Source organism: Cyprinodon variegatus, unplaced genomic scaffold, assembly GCF_000732505.1.
Source record: "Cyprinodon variegatus isolate N-32 unplaced genomic scaffold, C_variegatus-1.0 Scaffold45, whole genome shotgun sequence".
NCBI lineage: Eukaryota > Metazoa > Chordata > Actinopteri > Cyprinodontiformes > Cyprinodontidae > Cyprinodon > Cyprinodon variegatus.
This window is the reverse complement of record NW_015150498.1, coordinates 273,321-291,713: the sequence shown is the minus strand read 5'-3', so window position 1 is coordinate 291,713 and position 18,393 is coordinate 273,321. Positions and strand designations below refer to the sequence as shown.

General features: G+C 37.5%; 1 long non-coding RNA gene across 1 annotated transcript; it reads right to left on the bottom strand.

The window, feature by feature from the left end:
- Positions 1 to 16,197: 16,197 nt before the first annotated feature.
- Positions 16,198 to 17,036, bottom strand: LOC107081970. The gene is made up of 3 exons (XR_001481118.1): positions 16,914 to 17,036; positions 16,387 to 16,575; positions 16,198 to 16,317 (listed from the first exon to the last, which is right to left on the bottom strand). It is a non-coding gene; the product is annotated as an uncharacterized LOC107081970 (long non-coding RNA).
- Between the last annotated feature and the right edge of the window lie 1,357 nt (positions 17,037 to 18,393).

The following is an 18,393-nucleotide window of genomic DNA, read 5'->3' as shown; positions in this document are numbered from 1 at the left end:
CTAATGAAAATAACTTACATCTGCTTTACAGACCTCAACAAAGGAGTGATACATTCAGCAGGAGAAGTACCTGGGTAATAACCTGGGCAGTCTCAGGCACACCTGTACACTAATCATGGTGTCTAATCGGCATCTTGAATGGACACACCTGTGAGGTGGGATGGATTATCTCAACAAAGGAGAAGTCCTATCACAGATTTAGACTGGTTTGTGAACAAAATATTTGAGAGAAATGGTTATAATTTGTATGTGGAAAAGTTTTTAGATCTTTGAGTTCATCTCATAAAAATGGGAGGAAAACCAGAAGTGTTGCGTTTATATTTTTGTTGAGTGTGTGTTATTAAGTATATAACTTTGCAATAACTAAGTCATGGGGATAGGGTATTTTATTATATTTTATTCATTATTTGCTATATTACTTTATATACAGCAATTTTTTACAATAAATTGTAAGTTTTAATGAAGGATTTTAAGCTTTATTTGGACAGTTTGCCTTTTGATCACCTCTTCACTAAAAGCAACGACATAAAATAAAACATACTATTAGAATCCCTTCTTGGGGCGTCTCAGGCCATGGGCCTCCCTTATTTTTGCGCCTATTTTGGATGCAATCAACTTTTAGATTGCTGTTATGAGCGGTTATCAGTCCCATAGAATGGCTTCAAACTGTTCCTCTTCTACCTTCTAGTAGGTTTCTATTGGCTGATAATACGCAGCTTATAGTTTGTCAGTTGGTCTAAAACTGTAAGTTTTATGAACAATTGACATACTTAATACTTTTTATCTACTATTTTTACAATGTACCTACTATTTTTACAATGTACCTACTTTTAATAAAACCTGCGTTTTAAAGCTTTACTTCGGATGAATTCCACATATTTCAGTCTCACAGATTTAATATAGTGATTAAAAGCAACTCAGTTGACAAGATGAGATTTGTTGTTATTGGTGTGTTTATGAACGACATGCGTTTGAATTGTTTTTTTTTACAACACATGAAGAACTACTCAAATTATGTTCAGATTACACCTAAATAGATAAATTCCTTCTGCAGGCAAAAAAGGAATTACCTTAGGTTTAGCATTAGGATTCATTCGGTGATAACCTGCTGAGCCTAGTAGTAGGAGGAGGACCAATCTGAGGCCCCTCTATGGGACTGATAACCACTAATAATGGCCATTTATTGGGTGATAACATCTGAAGTGACTGATTTTTGTTTATCTAAGGTGGCAAGCTTAACTATATGTGCTCTCTTTCAACCTCTTAATCAAAAAAACAGCTCTGATCTCATTAACTATGTTCCTTTCTTAGACAAAGTTATCCGTGGTTCTATGCTGAAATTATCTTCTCTAAAATTTAACGTATTCCTAGATGAGTTATTCTGTGTTCTTTTTTTTTGCATGCCTGCTTTGTCTTTTCCATGCAATCTACTGGGATACCTTTCATAGAAAAAAAAATAAATATCTATATAATTTAATTGCACTGACTCTTTAAAGTCTCTTGGGTTGACCTGTTGTCAATTAGGGCTATAAAATAAACTTGAAATTGAATTATATATATATTAGACTTTATGTTAAATTTTGACCTTGTCTGGATTGGAGAAAAATTCACTTCAAGTTTGAACCCATTCTTGTTTTGACAATATGTTGCACATATAATTATCATTACCTGCTCTGCTGGTTTAAGGGTTCAAATATGCAGGTGTGTGCAGGTATGTGGTAATGATTTTTCCTGTTATAAATTAAAAACATATTTCTTACTGACATACATGAAGTCCCATTTAAACCCTGTGCTTGTTTTGCAATTTTACCATTTATTTAGCTTCACATGAAAACAGAGCATGTTGTAATGACTACTTGTTTTCCACAGGTGAATAAAATAACAACAAAACGACCATTACCTGAGCATAGTAGAGAAACTGAGGAATACACAAAATTAAAGAGAAACAGAGTTAAAAACACAGCTGTTACACACATCCGGAGAAAGCCAAGTGCATGTCCAGGCGATCTGAAGATGATACTGTAAGGAGATCTGGTGTTTCCACCCCTCGCTGCCATGACAACAGCCTTGCAGGCCCCCCACCCCCTTGGCTTGTAATGAATCATCTACCCTGGAGGTGTGGTAACACTCAAACCAACACCTTTATGCATGCAAAGAGTCACACATATATGTGACAAAACATCCATTATTGGCATGAAAACAAACATTGGATACAACATCACCATATGGCCTTTCCGAGAATTCCTCTTGACGTCAATGAGATTTTTGAAAAGAAAAAGAAAAGATACTTTTTAAGGTCAATAGGATTGTTTTCCCAAATCTAATGAATAAAAAAACATCCATTTAGAGACAGAACACAAGCTTGCTCATTAATGGATAACTGTGATAGCGGCCTTTGAGTAACACCATAATATAAAACACTAGATGTGCAATTGTGTGCAGTCTGTGTGTCTCTGCTTGTGTTTAGTGTCACACTATATCCTCAGATCCCGAACCAGCATGCATGTGTGTTTTTCTGTGAACACGGCATGTGATTCGTTTTATCTCGACAGCTGTTCCAGAGAAAAGAGAAACTAGAGAGAGATACAGTAGAGTGTTTGACCCATGTCCTCCAATAGGGTTCCAAAAGGAAAAAAAAGTATCTGTCTAAATCACAGATAGAATATTGAGTATATTGAATATATTGAGTTCTAGGATACTTAAGATGTTTAATATTTAAGTCCAAACTACTCAAATCTTTAGCCACAGGATACTTTGATCATGCAGATTAACATAACAAGCCAAACAAACATGTTTTAGATTAGATGAATGATTTCCAATGCTTTGGACTTTGAAAATCTAACAAAGACTAGGGTATAATAATCCTACTTAGAGGTACAGTATAGAGGAGGATTTTTACGATTTTGTGAAAAGACCTGCCCTCTCCACAAAAAAAATAAAAAATCCACATGCACAACCCTGTACCCGCTCCCAAGAGGGAAAAGCCTATTAAACGTGTGTGAGAGCATGCACAAGCCCATTTCTCCTTGTGCTCGCTCTGTTTAAAAGTTGTTGTTTGCATCGCTCATACAAGCTTACTTTGCAAAAGAAGATTTGCTATTTTTTCACTATGTCAGACTCAACACCTGTAAGTGAAAATGGGGATGAGAATGCAGGACGGCCTTTTCTAAACATATCACCAGAATGATTGACAATTAGGAGGACCACTTATTTAGATGATCCACCCGGAAAAAGAACATCCTCCACTATACCTTTAAGGATTTTTTTCAATCTACCTTCCAAAAAAAATAAAATAAAATAAATCAGCTTTTAATATTCCATCATCTCTACAACAGTAGAAGCTACAACAGTAGAATTTGATTATAGTTGCAAGGAGTTTAATGATAAACATAATTTCCTCAAACTTTTCCTACAAATTTCCAAAGTTTTACAATAAAGCATAGTGGCAGCATATGGAGCATGACATTTTACCAGTCATTGTGGTGATTATAAGGAACATAGAAACCTGTAATCAAGTGAAACACTCCACCTTCAGAAATATGATTAACTGTGATTTTTTTAACCTTCAAACAGCAGGCTTGCATTTTCAATGGTTCTTCAATGATTACTTTTATTACATGGTTTGATAATGGGTAAAATGGTGGATATAACACAGTTCTTTTTTTAATGATCTACTCTTCTATCATTCCAAAAACAATAAAACTTGTCATGCACTCTGATTCTTTGGCAAAAAGAAAACACAACAACTAACAGTCTGTTTGTGAAGTTTATTGGCGAATGTTTAGTAAGGAGTTTTTTCCTCTGTATTCTCTTTGCAAGTTGAATGATCAAACCCCTTGATTGTTACGTTTTGGTTAATGTCTGATCTAATTATGTTCTTTGAAGGGTTTCCGGCAGAGTGAAGCAGACAAAACTAAGCCATGCGATAACATAAAAGTCATAATCAGTAGTTGAGTTGTAAAAGAAAAAAAAATAGAAGGGGGATAGTGTAATTGTATTTTTGGAAGCATCCATAGCCTAATTAATATATTCTATTAACCTAAAGCACTATGCATAGTATGGTTGTTACATGTCAGGTACACCGGTCATTGACCTTGACCAAGGCAGCTTACAGTAGAACTGCAGTCAGTCCCTGGACTGGCATGGCCATCACTGCCCCTACATAGTTAGGGACAACTGCAGAGAACAAATTTTCCACTGGGATCAGCTTCATAGTCATGGTATGACACTTCTTTGATTTTACTTTGGAAAATCTTTTGGTAAAGAATCTATTAAGATTTAGAACAAAACCTCTGAATCCTTTCAAGTCAAGTATTGTTTTATTCAAATTTAATCAATTAAACTTAAAACAGTTGAAACAATTTCCAAAATCTGAAACAAACTGCTTACAAAATCAAAGACATTATAATTAGCCTGAAATTTAAATCAGGCTAAATAAAATCTAATAATTTTACTCACCTTTCAAATATTCATTGACAGTATTTATTTTTATAAAATAAGACTGTTTATCAGAAAATTGGTATTGCTTCTATTGGCTAATTTGAAGTAAGCTAGACTACATGCTGGCAATGAATGAGTTAAAACTATTCAAACTGGCCTGTCGAACTAAGCTATTTACCATTGATCGGACAACAGGCACTCTGCAAATCACACGAGGGACCTTGCAGTCAGATGTAAACATTCAATCAATTTATGACCATTGGCCAGACATTGACATCACATTTGGCAGCTCTTTCAGGATAATAATCTTAACACGCGTCTTAAATTGCTTAATTAAAATGCATTTTTCAAACCTTCAATTCTCTCCTCTGGGTTTCCTCTGTTGTGTGAGAATTACCTCATCTGTCGCGGGAGCTCGCATCGCCCCCAAACTCACGCCAATTTATGAGTAGGGATGGGAATCGAAAACTGGTTCCTGTTCAGAACCGGTTCCGTGCGCTCCAATTCCATGGCACCGTTTGGCAGCTCGCTTTACGAATCTCTTATGGATTCCAGGCAGCACCAGAGCCTAATGCTGGGCAGCACAACTTGCGTCACGTTTTTTAACGCACACGGCATTCAGTAAGCAAGAACAACGTGACCAGGCATAAGTCTAGAAAAGCAAAACAAAACCGGTCAAAGTGATCGAAAGATTGGCTTCATTTTAAGGAAGAGAAAGATGGCAACAAGGCGCTTTGCAATCATTGCAAAGTGGCAATTACATCCGTGGGAGGAAATCCATCCAACATGCAGAAACACCTGCGCATACAACATGGCATACATTTTAACAAATGCCGTGTTTTTGATGCTTCCGGACAAAAGCCAAAGTTACGACCAGCATGAAAGGCAACTCTAGTGGTAAGCAGCTAGTTTTATCACTGGCTGTGCTTAGTGAGGTTCCTAGTAAATCATATGCCATGGAAATAAACCCATTTCCTACCTCTCTTTGGGGTTATTAAACATGCTACGAAGTTGCTCCGCAGTTCATGGAGGGAGAGAAAGGGGACGCTCGTTTATTTAAATCAGGGGGAGATTAGTTCATTTCCCGAAACTTTACAGTAGAGCTTTTTCATTAAACGGATGCCTTCTCCATTAGATTTAGATGACTGTGAGACAGGAACCCTGGCTGGCTCAGAGGATGGCAGGTCCTGTTCACTGCCTTCTGTTTTCGCTGAGGCAGGCAGAAATAAGAATCTCCCAGGCGAGAATCGATAAGGAATTGAATCGTTGACAGAATCAATAAGGGAATCGGAATCATGAAAATCTTATAATTTCCCAACCCTATTTATGAGTAAATGAATTTTACATATTCTTAATTTTTTTCATATTTCTTATATATCGATGCCTTAAAATTGATAGTTCTGGTGGACAGATAAATTCGAATTAAAAGGATTTTACTTGTATGGAGGAACGTTTCAGTCGATGTGCTACAGTCGGTGTGTGATGAATAAATTCTCTGCTCAGTGGATGCCAATTCCCGATTTTGTTATCAGCACCATTCTAGATCATTTCTGACACTTTATTTGTTAAACTTAGAACCTGGAACCTGCCGAAGATTCCGTCCCCTCCTTATTTTCACATTTATTGTCCCAGACTTATGAAATTCATACAACAATCACAGAGAACAGGTATGATTATATGGAGAAACTTGCATATTTGTAGACACATTATTTCTCAAACTAAGCAGGGGAGGGAGATCTCGGCAACTTAGAACCTGGGGAAGATTCTCTCCCCTCGTTATTTTCACATTCCCTCAAATTGCATTGTCTTCGACACTTGGCCGTGATGCTGTTCAGAACACCATCACCTGCCCCGCTGGTTGCTTCACTGAGGATGAAAATGAAGCCGCATATGCCCTCTGGGCCACCGTAATTTGGTCAGGCTACCCACCCCCCTCAACTTGATTACTGTCATAATACCATCTTAAACATTACATTTTTTTCCATTTACTCCCGTTATTATAAATAACTCTGGGAGACTTTACTTAGACTGTTTCATTATATTTCAGTTAATCAGTAATAATTAAGTCTGAAATAAAATTAGCAAAAACAACACAACTCTGCAGCTTGCAAGGCAGCTGATATATTAGGACAATTTTCACTAATTTTGTGGAAATGACGCTTCATCCTCTTAATTTTTTCTTGTCCTTCTTCATTAAGACACTGACATATTTTTGGCATGCTTTTCAAATTTATTCTCACTTCCTATTTTTTTTGCTTTGTTTTATTATTGTATTTTATGCAGAAAGCCATTATGTTGCACTAGTTGTAGTTGGGCTGTCCTGTCTTCCATTAGGCTACCACAACCGTAGAGGTGTTCACCTTCCTAATTTTTTTTGTTTCGAAAACTAGAACGAAGAATTTGCAAACAATTATGTTCATGATGATTTGGAGTAAATATACATTTTTAAGCTCTCCAGAAATTTTGTGAACTTATTTTGGATTGGGGAGATGTTTTATTTGAACTGTTTTAAAAGAAAAGAAAATGCAGTCTAAACAACTACTCAGCTAAGCTGCATAAACATCTTAAACTTTTGATCACATTTTTTTAGGTGGAAAACACCACACTAAACATAGCAACTGAATTATCCTTCTAACTGTCCGGTTGAGTTGAGGTTTTGAGGACCCAAATGCAGAGGCAGAGGTGAGTTCTTGAAGATTTAATCTAAATCACTTAGTACTCATAGGCAACTGAGGCAGGAATCCAAAAATCCAACATAACAAAATACAGAAAAACCAGAACCAACATGAGAAGCCAGGAAAAGAAGGGGAAAGACAGGGAACCAGCACTGAGGAACTGCACAGGTAGAATATTTATAGCTGAGTGAACAAAGGCAGGACTAACGAGCTGATTGAGAGCAGGTGTGAACAGAGGCTTCTAGAGAGGAGCTAGGGAAAAGGAAACCAACACAAGAGGGCAACAAAGAAAAACCTAAGAACTCAAATATATCCAGAAAACACAACAAAATAGGAATTAAACCAATAAAACTAGAAAACATGGAGCAAAGAAAAACTGAATACTCAAAAGAAAACTTACAGAACCAAGACCTTGACACTAACAGCCCTTTCATATGCTAGTATCTGCAGATAAAGCTTTTTTCCCCCCAAAGATTGATTTTTTTGCTCTTGTTTTGCATTTCCAATCACAAGACTGTTATATGCTAAATATGAAATGCAAATATACAAATAATGTTAGCAAACATATTTTACTTCTACAAGTGGTCTAAATTTCATTTAAAAAACATCGTAGCTTAAAAATAAAGCTAAGATATCCCAGAAGGTCAAATGGATAAAAATAATCAAAGTGAATTAAGATTTTCTTCTTTTTAACCTTTTAAGAAAAGTTTAAAGAGCATTAGTCACCTCTTCAAATGCATAAATGGTTTTTTCTCTCTTTTTTTTTTTTACAGGTTTGAATAACAGTTAAAGGGCTGATATATCAAAATATGCATAAACTGTTTTAATGTTTTAAAAAAGAAGCAGACCCAAGTTACATGATGTTTATCTACCTGGGATAAAATTTTGTTTTGAGGCCAAAAGTTGTCTTTCCGTGTCCTACATTTCCAGCAGTCTGTGTCCTTACAAGGTAAATTAAGATGATGGGTTTTGCACAGGCTGTCAAGCTGTTGAGGACCTTCTTATCCCTGATGAATCAGAATGATATGCAATATATTTTCTAACCTACTTACATGACATGGCATGACCTTTGTATGTACACAGAGAGAGGAGGCTTCATTGGTAAACTGAGCAAATAGGTAAACGAGCCAAAAGCTCCTTCACATCCCATCTGCTGCTGCCGTTGAGACATGCAAACTGTTTTTTCTCTTGTCCTTTAGATCTCTAAAATATTTATTTGTTCTTCTGACCCAATAGCAAAGAGACAGAGAGGTGTGAACTGAACTTAAACAATGAAGATGCGTGTTGTAAACGCATTATTCATAATGTCATAATTATGAAGAAGATGCAAAATTCTATATTCGTTTCGAAAAGTTTAACAAATAATAAGTGGGTTTGCATTCAGCACCATTGAATAAATATGAAGTTGTGGACTAGGTGCAATAACAACTCTATATACTTACCAGCTTTGCAAATCTAGTGAAAACTCTACCGGTTTTTCTGTGCAAATAAGCTTAAGTCCAGACTGGGTCAGTTTTACCAACAAATATGCTATGATGCAGAGCAGCATTGTTCTTCTGGAAAGTAAACCTCCTCCCCAGTTCATAATTCTTAAACAGTCCATTTATAATTATCGCTGTCTATGGAGGACAGTGAAAGGTGGATCCCTGTCCCAAAGTTGTCTTTTACTGACTATCACTGTTTTTCTTCCAGGATTTTTCTGCATGCAGCTCCATAATTCATCCCACAAACTCTAGCTAGCATCTCTATCCTATTAAAAAAGCTTACCCACAGTTTTCAATTTAGGGACAACGCGTTCAGGGTTTTACATGTAACCTAATCCTTATCTGACCAGAACTCCTTAGGCAATATTGTTTTCTGTTACCTGCTTTGCTTGACAGTTAATCTAATCGTTTGTTTCTTAACGGTAACCTCCCTCTTCTAACCATTATTTCATGAGGGGGGAATTTGTGTAGTGATCAACTAAAAGTTTAACTTTGCAGATATTCTTAAAACCTGAGCTGTTCATCCCTGCAGCTCCACCTGTGTTATATTGAGCTTTATCACTGCTTCTTTGATTAATGTTCAATCTGTCTGAACTGTCAGTTTTGATAAAGGCCATGTCTTTGTAGATGTTTCAACTGTGCATTTTCAAATAATGGAATAAACAGCTGCCTGTGAGACGCTCAAATATGCATGACACATTGTTCTGATTTTGCTTTCATTTTATATTGAAAACCTGATACCATATATCTTCTTGTTTTTTTAATCAACTTTCAAATGTCAGAATTATTTTGTATAGACACAACTAATTTAAGTAATAATACGGACCCATGCACTGCAATGGAATGGCAATCTATCCATGTAAATGAGCATATAATCTATCTTTTAGTCTTAAATGAATGCCTTTTTAACAGGTTTTGCCTGTTTAACATATTCCAAAAAGCTAAAACTGAAATACAATATTTTCCCTACAGCAACTATTTCCTTGGGTTTATTAAAGTTATGTAGCAGTATCAATTGAGTGTTAATAACCCATTCCAACAAAACAATGACCCCTGTTGGTGAGATACAGCAATGCATGATTGCTTAACAGGAGCCATGCAGGGACAGCTGTTCTCTACATCAGATTTAAATGGAAGATCATGAGCTTGATGATTATAATGAAAGTGTTATGATTCCATTCATGGGTGAGTGTGAACCCAGGCATTAATGTGGTCCTTAACCCATTTTAATCAGTCACAATCACAGTGGCTCATGTTATGCAACGTCATTTACAGAGAAAATTCTGTGCAAAAAATCCTTTAAGTCAATGAAAAGCTTTTCAAGTAGACATTCTAGTTGCTTTTGTCATTTAAAAAAATATTTTAATGCTCTACACTTTCACAGCACATTTTTTCTCTAGTTGCTGTTTTTAGCAGAACAACTTCTGATTTACTACAATGAAGTTATGTGAGGCTAACGACTGTATCTTTCTGTTTCTTTAACTGCAACTCATCTGTCACATGGGTGGTTTTTGTAAACTTTTAGATGTAACTGTGGGATGTTGTTTTTGTTATGACCACAATGAAATTTCTGTTCTTTTTTACGACTTCGGTAGCTTGGAAATTTTCCATTTCCATTTTCCATCATGCTTTATCCCAGCTGGAGTTGCGAGGAGTGCTGGTGCCTCTCTCCAGCTCTCTACAGGCGAGAGGTGGGGTACACCCTGGACAGGTTGCCATTCTATCACAGGGCAAAACATAGACAAAAAGGACAAATAACCGTTGATACACACACTCACAGCTAAAGAGATTTTAGAGACAATTAACCTAACAGTCATGTTTTTGGACTATGGGAGCAAGCCAGAGTACCCAGAGAGTACCCACTCACGCACAGGGAGAACATGCAAACTCCTTGCAGAAAGATCCCAGACTGGGATTCGATCCGGAATATTCTTGCTGCAAGGCAGCAGTAGCTGCGCCCGCTTTGAAATTATACTGGCAAATTTATGATCCAGTGATCTGAATCTGTCCACAGCCTCTGTTAACATAAGTTGATCTAAGTTTAGCTTGTGATATGAACACTGTTCAGCAGAGAAAACAGTGACCAATTTACTGTAACAAAGTTGTTATGTGAAATTGTAAATAATGTCTTCAGATATATTGTATGCCCTTTAGGCCTATATAAAAAATTTCTCAGTCTTAGGCAGGAACAGCTGATCTTCTGTCCACTGGGATAATTTAGGTGCAACTATAAGACCTGTAGCATGACCGAAATGTAGCATCTAATTAAATGCTACTCGAATGCATAAAAAGCTAAGTTTTCTTCACCCTGAAAAGACTGTAGGGTTTACAACATGAGGTGAATTGCTAAAGCTAGACGTCTCTACCAAAATTAGATTAAAAGTTACTTATTTTCTAAGTTTAAATAGACAATAGCAATAAATTGACCATTGTTCTCAACTGTAATTGACAATTCCATCTGAACTGTGTTCGATGAATAGTGGCCTAGTGGTATGAGTGATGCTCTTGGGTTACCAAGGTTCTGAGTTCAACTCCCACAGATCGCCACTCTGGGTCCCTGGGCAAGACACTTAACCCCACACTGCTCTCCAGGTACTACACTTGCTTTGTACTTGGGACAGTGTAATGACAATAAAAGGGGATGATTTAAATGCAGAGGTGAATTTATTCACTGTGTGATCTATAAAGTTCAATTATATACTAAACCCTGGCAAAATGACTGTATGATTAGCAGAGCTGTGAGATAATGTTTTCACTTTTCAAGTGTGAAATGGGATATTTCCACTACTAGCAAAATAAGCATTACTGAATATGTTGGTTTTGGATAGGGCCTTCTTTATTTCTGTAATAAACGCTAGCGTTTATTACAGAAAGGTTTCTGACCAATGAAATGCAGTGACATGCAGTGTTGTGCACGTTACTTTGAAAAAGTAATTAGTTATAGATACTAGTTACTTCTCCAAAAAAGTAACTGAGTAACTGAGTTACTAACTCAGTAAAGTAACTAGTTACTAGTAAAAGTAACTATTGCATTACTTTTGCGTTTCTCGCCCCGTAACCCTCACCAACCAGCCCCCACCTACTTGCCGTGTGTTTCAAAAGCCAGCTTAACGACAAAGACAAGTAACTGCAGAGAGTTTAGCATTTATTTCAAGTCATCGTTAATGACATCAGGGGGAAACGCTATCTGACGGGCCTATAAAACCCCATCAGATAGCGTTACCCCTGCTTAACATGGGGCAACGGTATCTGATGCGGTGTAAATATCATCAGGCTGCATTACCTCTACTCGTGGGTGTGAAGTTTTTTAACAGGGCATTCAGATCTGTTGAGTGTATGAAATGAATAACTGGGGATGTCTAATTCTGAAATCCTGTGTGTTTAGGTTGTTACAGATACTGCAACATCTATCTATCTGTTTGTCTGTCTGTCCGTCCATCCGTCCGTCCGTCCGTCCGTCCGTTCGTCCATCCATCCATCCCGATTTCTCCCTTTCCCCATATAGGCTAACATTTGATTGTTCGCGCTCTCCGTAGTTACCCTGTGGTGTCAGCACAGGGCGGCTGTTACGCACCTTTAGCGAGCATGCGTTTCCTGTCCCTGCGCACAAGTCCTATAATGAAAAAAAGGTTAATTGAGCGACCTGAGTAACGTGCAGTAACGGGGTGTCAGCAATGGTAACTGCGTTACAGTTACAGTCAAAGTAATTAGTTAGATTACTCGTTCCTAAAATAAAAAAGGTAAAGGTGTTAGTAACACCGTTACTCCCATCACTGGTGACATGTAAGATGTAAATAAGAGGTGGAAGGCTGAAGAAAAACAAAAATGGTTGCTCAAGTTTTAGCTGGAATACCCTCTATTTCATCTAGAAAAAAAAGCAAAAGTACGCAGTTTTTGTCTTTCTGGATTGGAAAAAATTTGCTCTCCTTGAAATTCCCTTGGCAAGTGAAGGCCTATGTTTTAATCATGTAAAGCACTTTACATTGTTTTTGTACTGAATTGTGCTATACAAATAAATTTGCCTTGCCTTTCAAGCAGAAGGAAAATTGGTACATCAGATGGAGTCTGTTGGTCATTGGTTTCACCTCATCATGGCGGACATGGATTTAAAAAATGACTTGCAGTGTTTTTATTTTTATCTTTTACTTTAGAAAGCCAANTGGTTGCTCAAGTTTTAGCTGGAATACCCTCTATTTCATCTAGGGAAAAAAAGCAAAAGTACGCAGTTTTTGTCTTTCTGGATTGGAAAAAATTTCTGTGTTCCGGACTCCGTACAGGATTTTGGTGTTTGATTTATCAGTTCACTCCATTCGTGAAACAAATAAAAAATGTGATACATTACAGATTCTACTGCTGCTGTGATTGGCTAAAAGCTCGATATGGGAGGCAGGTGCCACTTGGTGTTTACTCAAACAGCTCGAGGAATTGTACTGAATGTCTCTCCCTTTTGCGAACACTTTCCACAGGAGCCTTTCCAGATGGCTGTGTAGAATTCAAATTGAACAACATGGATCAATATGGCTTATTGATCCAATTCACACCAAACAAGAAACCTGCAAAAAATGTCACCAATTTCAAATGCTTTTGCTCTCCTTGAAATTCCCTTGGCAAGTGAAGGCCTATGTTTTAATCATGTAAAGCACTTTACATTGTTTTTGTACTGAATTGTGCTATAAAAAAAAATTGGTACATCAGATGGAATCTGTTGGTCATTGGTTTCACCTCATCATGGCGGACATGGATTTAAAAAATGACTTGCAGTGTTTTTATTTTTATATTTTACTTTAGAAAGCCAAACAAAGCTGTTGGTGTCTCTAGGATCATCAGATACCCAGAGATGGAATCAGTATGGTGAATACCACCACATCCTACAGAGGCTAGATCTGGATGATGGTTGCTTTCAACATACTTCCACCTATCCATGACCCAGTTCAAGGCCCTGCAGCGATAAATCACCCGAAAAACAGATGGTTAGGTGAGGTCGCATTCTTGAGCTCAGATAGGAGCAACGGGAAACCAGTGCGAGAAAACGAGCAGAGAAAAAAACAAAACAGGGTCCAGTATGCCAGCCATGTCACCCTCTAGAACTAAGAAACCACAGAGGTAGTTTGGAGGATCCCTCTGTCGAATCACCAAACTGGAGGGGAACTAGTGAGAGAAGCTGAACGGAGAAGCCCACTGGAGAATCAGCGGGAAGAGGCTACAGCTGGCGGGGCTAGCTATAGAAGCTAACTGCTAAGCCACAGAGGAGCCCAGTGGCAGTCTGCTGGGAAGATAAAACACTGAAGGCAGGATGAAGATTATGGCTTCCTGGGAGTAGGACAGTGGTAACCTTGGGAATTCTCCGGCAGCGGTACGGAGAAAAGGCATCTGAGCTGAAAGTAAGAAACAATTAATTTAGTGCTAATTTTTTTAATTCCTAAAAAACACCTTAAATCCTCCTAAGAGCATTCACAGCTCATCCTTTGTCACCATTATTTTCTCTATCTTCCATTTTTTATGAAAAAAAAAGCATGTCTTCACTGCACTCCTTCACTTTAGCTCATCTAGACCCTGACTGTGTTTCTAAACAAGAATGTGAACAAAAGTTCAGATTTTTCAACCTCATATTGCAGGTGAGGCAGTGATCAAAAGTCACCAAAATTGTGCCATTCGCCTCCCTAAATTTTCCACCTTAGCTTTGCTCCGCTCCAGATCATCCTTCTACACAGATAAATCATGGGAATCCCTTGCTCCAGCTAAGGAATTTGTATAGATGTAAACACCACTGAATCAATGTTTAGAAAAGATTAAGTGGTACGAACAAAAAATCTTTCTAAGGTTAAAATACATGAGCAAAATAGGGGGTCATAAAAATAAACAAACAAACAACAACAAAAAAACTTGTCACCTTAAGCTGCTTCCTTTAACTTTATTTTTATTTCTTTAAAAAAATTTTTTTAGGTTTTATGTTTAATCCACACAGAGAAACATATAATCAAGGCCAACATTTTGGAAAAACAAGTAAATGCAAATTCATAAGTGAAGATAATATGAAATACTACGCATACAAACGCAGGGAGAAAGATTTTATACAGCTACACCTTTAACTTGAAGAAAAAATACCAGTATTCAGATTTGTCCTTCAGGCTAAAACATTCTCTATGGATGTGTTTTTGTTTTGTTAGTTGTTTTAAGTAACAGTGAGTACATTGCTATATGTGATTACCTGCCGTTTTCAAAGAATTTAGGGTTTGTTGCCATGCAACCTATCCTTTTCTTCTCCTGCTGAAAAAATAATGACAGGCTTCGTCTACAGAGAGCAAAGAAAACTCTCTTTTCTCATCCTTGAGCAAAAAGATTACAAACCACATATTTATTTGCTGCATATTGTGCAGGTGAGTAAGCCATGTTCTCAGCTGAATGAGCTGCTTCATTTCCTATTCCCTGCCTAATAATGACTAAATTACTTTTCAAAAATTCCATGGAAGATTTAACTAAATTTTTCTACATCTTTAGTATATAAGGGGGAGGCATAAACTAAGCAACACTTTTATGGCTTTTGTCTAGACAATAAGAAATATAGGTTTAAAGACTTTTGTTTATTGAAATCTGCAAGATAGGAGAAAACAAAGCTGGGATGGCAGCTGAAGTGGACCAAGCAACATGACACTAACTACACTTTACAAGACAAGAATGAAGAATTTAAAGTCCTGAATTGGCCTTGATCACACTGAGATAATGTGCAGGGACTTGAAACAGGCTGTTTATAAAACAAACATCTCATGTGTGTCGTAACTGAAAGTGATGAGCAGGATATAATTTCCTCTGAGTGGTTAGATATTGATTAATGGTTAGAAAAGATGGTTAACAGAAGTAAGGGCTGAGAGAAACAACATGTTTCTCAGAATTCAATAAATGACTACATTTGGTATAATAGTGTCATGATCTTGGGGCTGATGACTGGCTTGATTTTCATTCCATTCATCTGCCTAGCTCTTCCCAGTTTCCCATCACCGTTCATTTGTGTCACCTGCTCCAATCTCTATTTAACCTGCCTGCTTTCAGTCATCAGTACCAGCTTATTCGATTCTTTGGTGAGAGTTCTCTAGCATACCTGATTGTGATCTCATTGTCTGATCCTGACTTGTTTTGCCTTTGGAACTCTGAGCTTGCCCGTTCCTGTTCTGATCTGTTTGCCTGACCTGTCTTTGAACTCCTGCTGGATTCTGGCCATTTACCAAACCTGGACCTGCTTCCTGACACCGACCTTTTTCTTCTGTACCTCTTCAGATCTCTGATCGTCTGGCCTGGACTCGTGAACTACTTCAACACCAGCTCTGTATTGTCCTGCCTTTCTTCAGCGTTTGGAACTCTCTGGGCAGTATTCCTTGCGTCGGCAGCCAGGCGGCTGGAATCCACCTCTTCTCTGGGCATAGACTGAACTTTAAGACTGTCATGATGCGTTGGTTTCACTAGCCCATATGCAGACTCACAGACACAGAGGGAGGATAAAAGTCCAATATTTATTGGAAACCAGAGGAATCACAGGATCAGCGCTCAGACAGGCATGGTGGCACAGGCATGTGGTGGCACACGATCCAGCCCAGAGAGGAGTTCACACACAGCTTAAATAGGAAGCCTCCTTAATCATGAGCTGATGAGAATCAGCTGAGCGTTGAGCATCAGCTCCCCAGGCTTGGATCCACAGCGCCCTCTGGTGGGCAAAGTCCCGGATCCTGACAAAGACCAGGTTAGTGACTCACATGTTTATAATCATCCCCTGTCAGATTAATGTGGTCACTAACCTGTGTTTCCCTCCTGCAGATGTTGCTTCCTTAGACATCCTGGCCGACCACTGCAAATCCATTGTTTTTAAATTAACACTTTTTCAGTAATCTTACTGTCTGTCTTGCCTTGAATACTGGGTCCTCTGTTCTGAGCCATCACAACCAAGTCTCCTTTTGCTTCCATTTCACAGCCTCTTTTGGTTTGGTCTGTTGCATAAAACAAAGTTTGTGGTTAAAACATAATACTTCTGACTTTGAGCCTCAGTTTCATACGTCCTGGAGATGAATAGTGTAGCTTTATCATCTAATCTTTTTGTGTGTTTAATTTTATGAAATTCACGTAGAAAAGTTAATATTGTTAATTGTAGAATTCCTCATTAACAGCATGGTTTAATTGCTTAAGTCTAACAGACATGCAACAAAATGCTAATTTCATTGCTGAAAGGCATAATAAAAGGCTCAGGATCACAATACATTTGTAAAAGTCAAAAGATCGAAATAACACTGAATGTCAAGAAACAAAAACACTTCTTCTTACAACCCACCTGCTGCTCACATGTTGACATGGCAACCTTTCTTCTACCCGCCTTGATATGGGTTTACTTCAGGAGTAAAATATTCTTTATAGAACATTGGAAAGGAAGCTCCAGAACTAAAGCACTATGTTTGTGTAAAGTGATAACCAGGAACAGAGAGAGAGAGTGTAAAATGTAAAAATGGAGGTGCTTAAATTACACAGATGAAATGAAAGATATACAGTTCCTATGTGACATAGCACATCCATATTCCATCTGTGATTAACCAAAATCGCTTTAGAAAGAGGTGAGTACGTTTGTTTTACAGATAGAAAGTTAGAGGAAAATCAGAAAACTGAACTATCACAAAGAAAGAAGCTGAGCTGATTCTGCCGATACCAACCTTTGTTTCCACTGGTTTCCACTGGCCGAGGACTCAGTCTACCCTGCCTTTCATCCAGATGATCTCCCCTAGCTTCTGTTGCCAAGCACCCCCATGAGGGGTTTCAGATAAGCCTGTCAAGCCTGACCTGGCTGGTTCCTGGAGGAACAAGATCCATTTCTGCTAAGCCCTGTGTGTCTCTTTGCTTGCTGATTGTTATCCATAGCGTTCTCACCTGTCAACTTGTTCACCTGGCTGTTCCTCTGGAAATTAATTCCTGTTTGTCCACTGGTTATCTTCCAAAGAATCCTCAACAGTTGGTTTATCCTATAAGGAGTCCCTACAAATGTTTATCTTCCTATTGATTTGAGTGGTTCTATTATAGTATCTTTTGTTTTCTTAACAAAAAACAGTAATGCTCCTGTTACATATCCATTAGGGTTATTTTATAGGGTTGCAACTAACTACTTTATGAATACAAAATAGTGTGTTTTTTACATTAGATTTTTTTTTTCTCCACCGAATGAATGTTCTCAAATTAAAAGTTTAATTTTCTTTAATTTTCAATGTGAGATTATGCTTTTGGAATCAAAGAGTTTTTGGTCAAACACTTCTTTGTCTGCCAGAATGCACAAAGTTTTATTCAAAGGTATATATTTTCACAAAAAGCTTAATGGTGAAACGGTATTGCAACTTACTGATTTTTTTTTTTTATTGACATGATGTACTGTATCACTTCCTCTTCCATCTAGAGCAGTTTTTTTGGGATAGTTAAAAACTAATTCAATTAAAACTGTGGAATTTAAACTGTCGATAAAAAAATAACATTATCATGTGAGAGTTTCTACTTTGTTCTGTTATTTGCACTGTTGGATTGTTGGCTTGTCTAGTAAAGGTGGTTAGAGGCTATTTCAGGAAGCTCAGAGGGGCTTGGATTTGCAGGTGACGTAACTATGATGCTTGATGTATTTAAGAGTTCTACAAATAAAAGTAATTAATCTGCCCCAGGAAATCATTTGTAGAATCTCTTTTTACCACAATAACACTTGTATGTCTTTGGGCTTAATGACAATAATAACAACAATAATAACAACAACAATAAAACTCATTTTCTTTTTCTTTACAAAT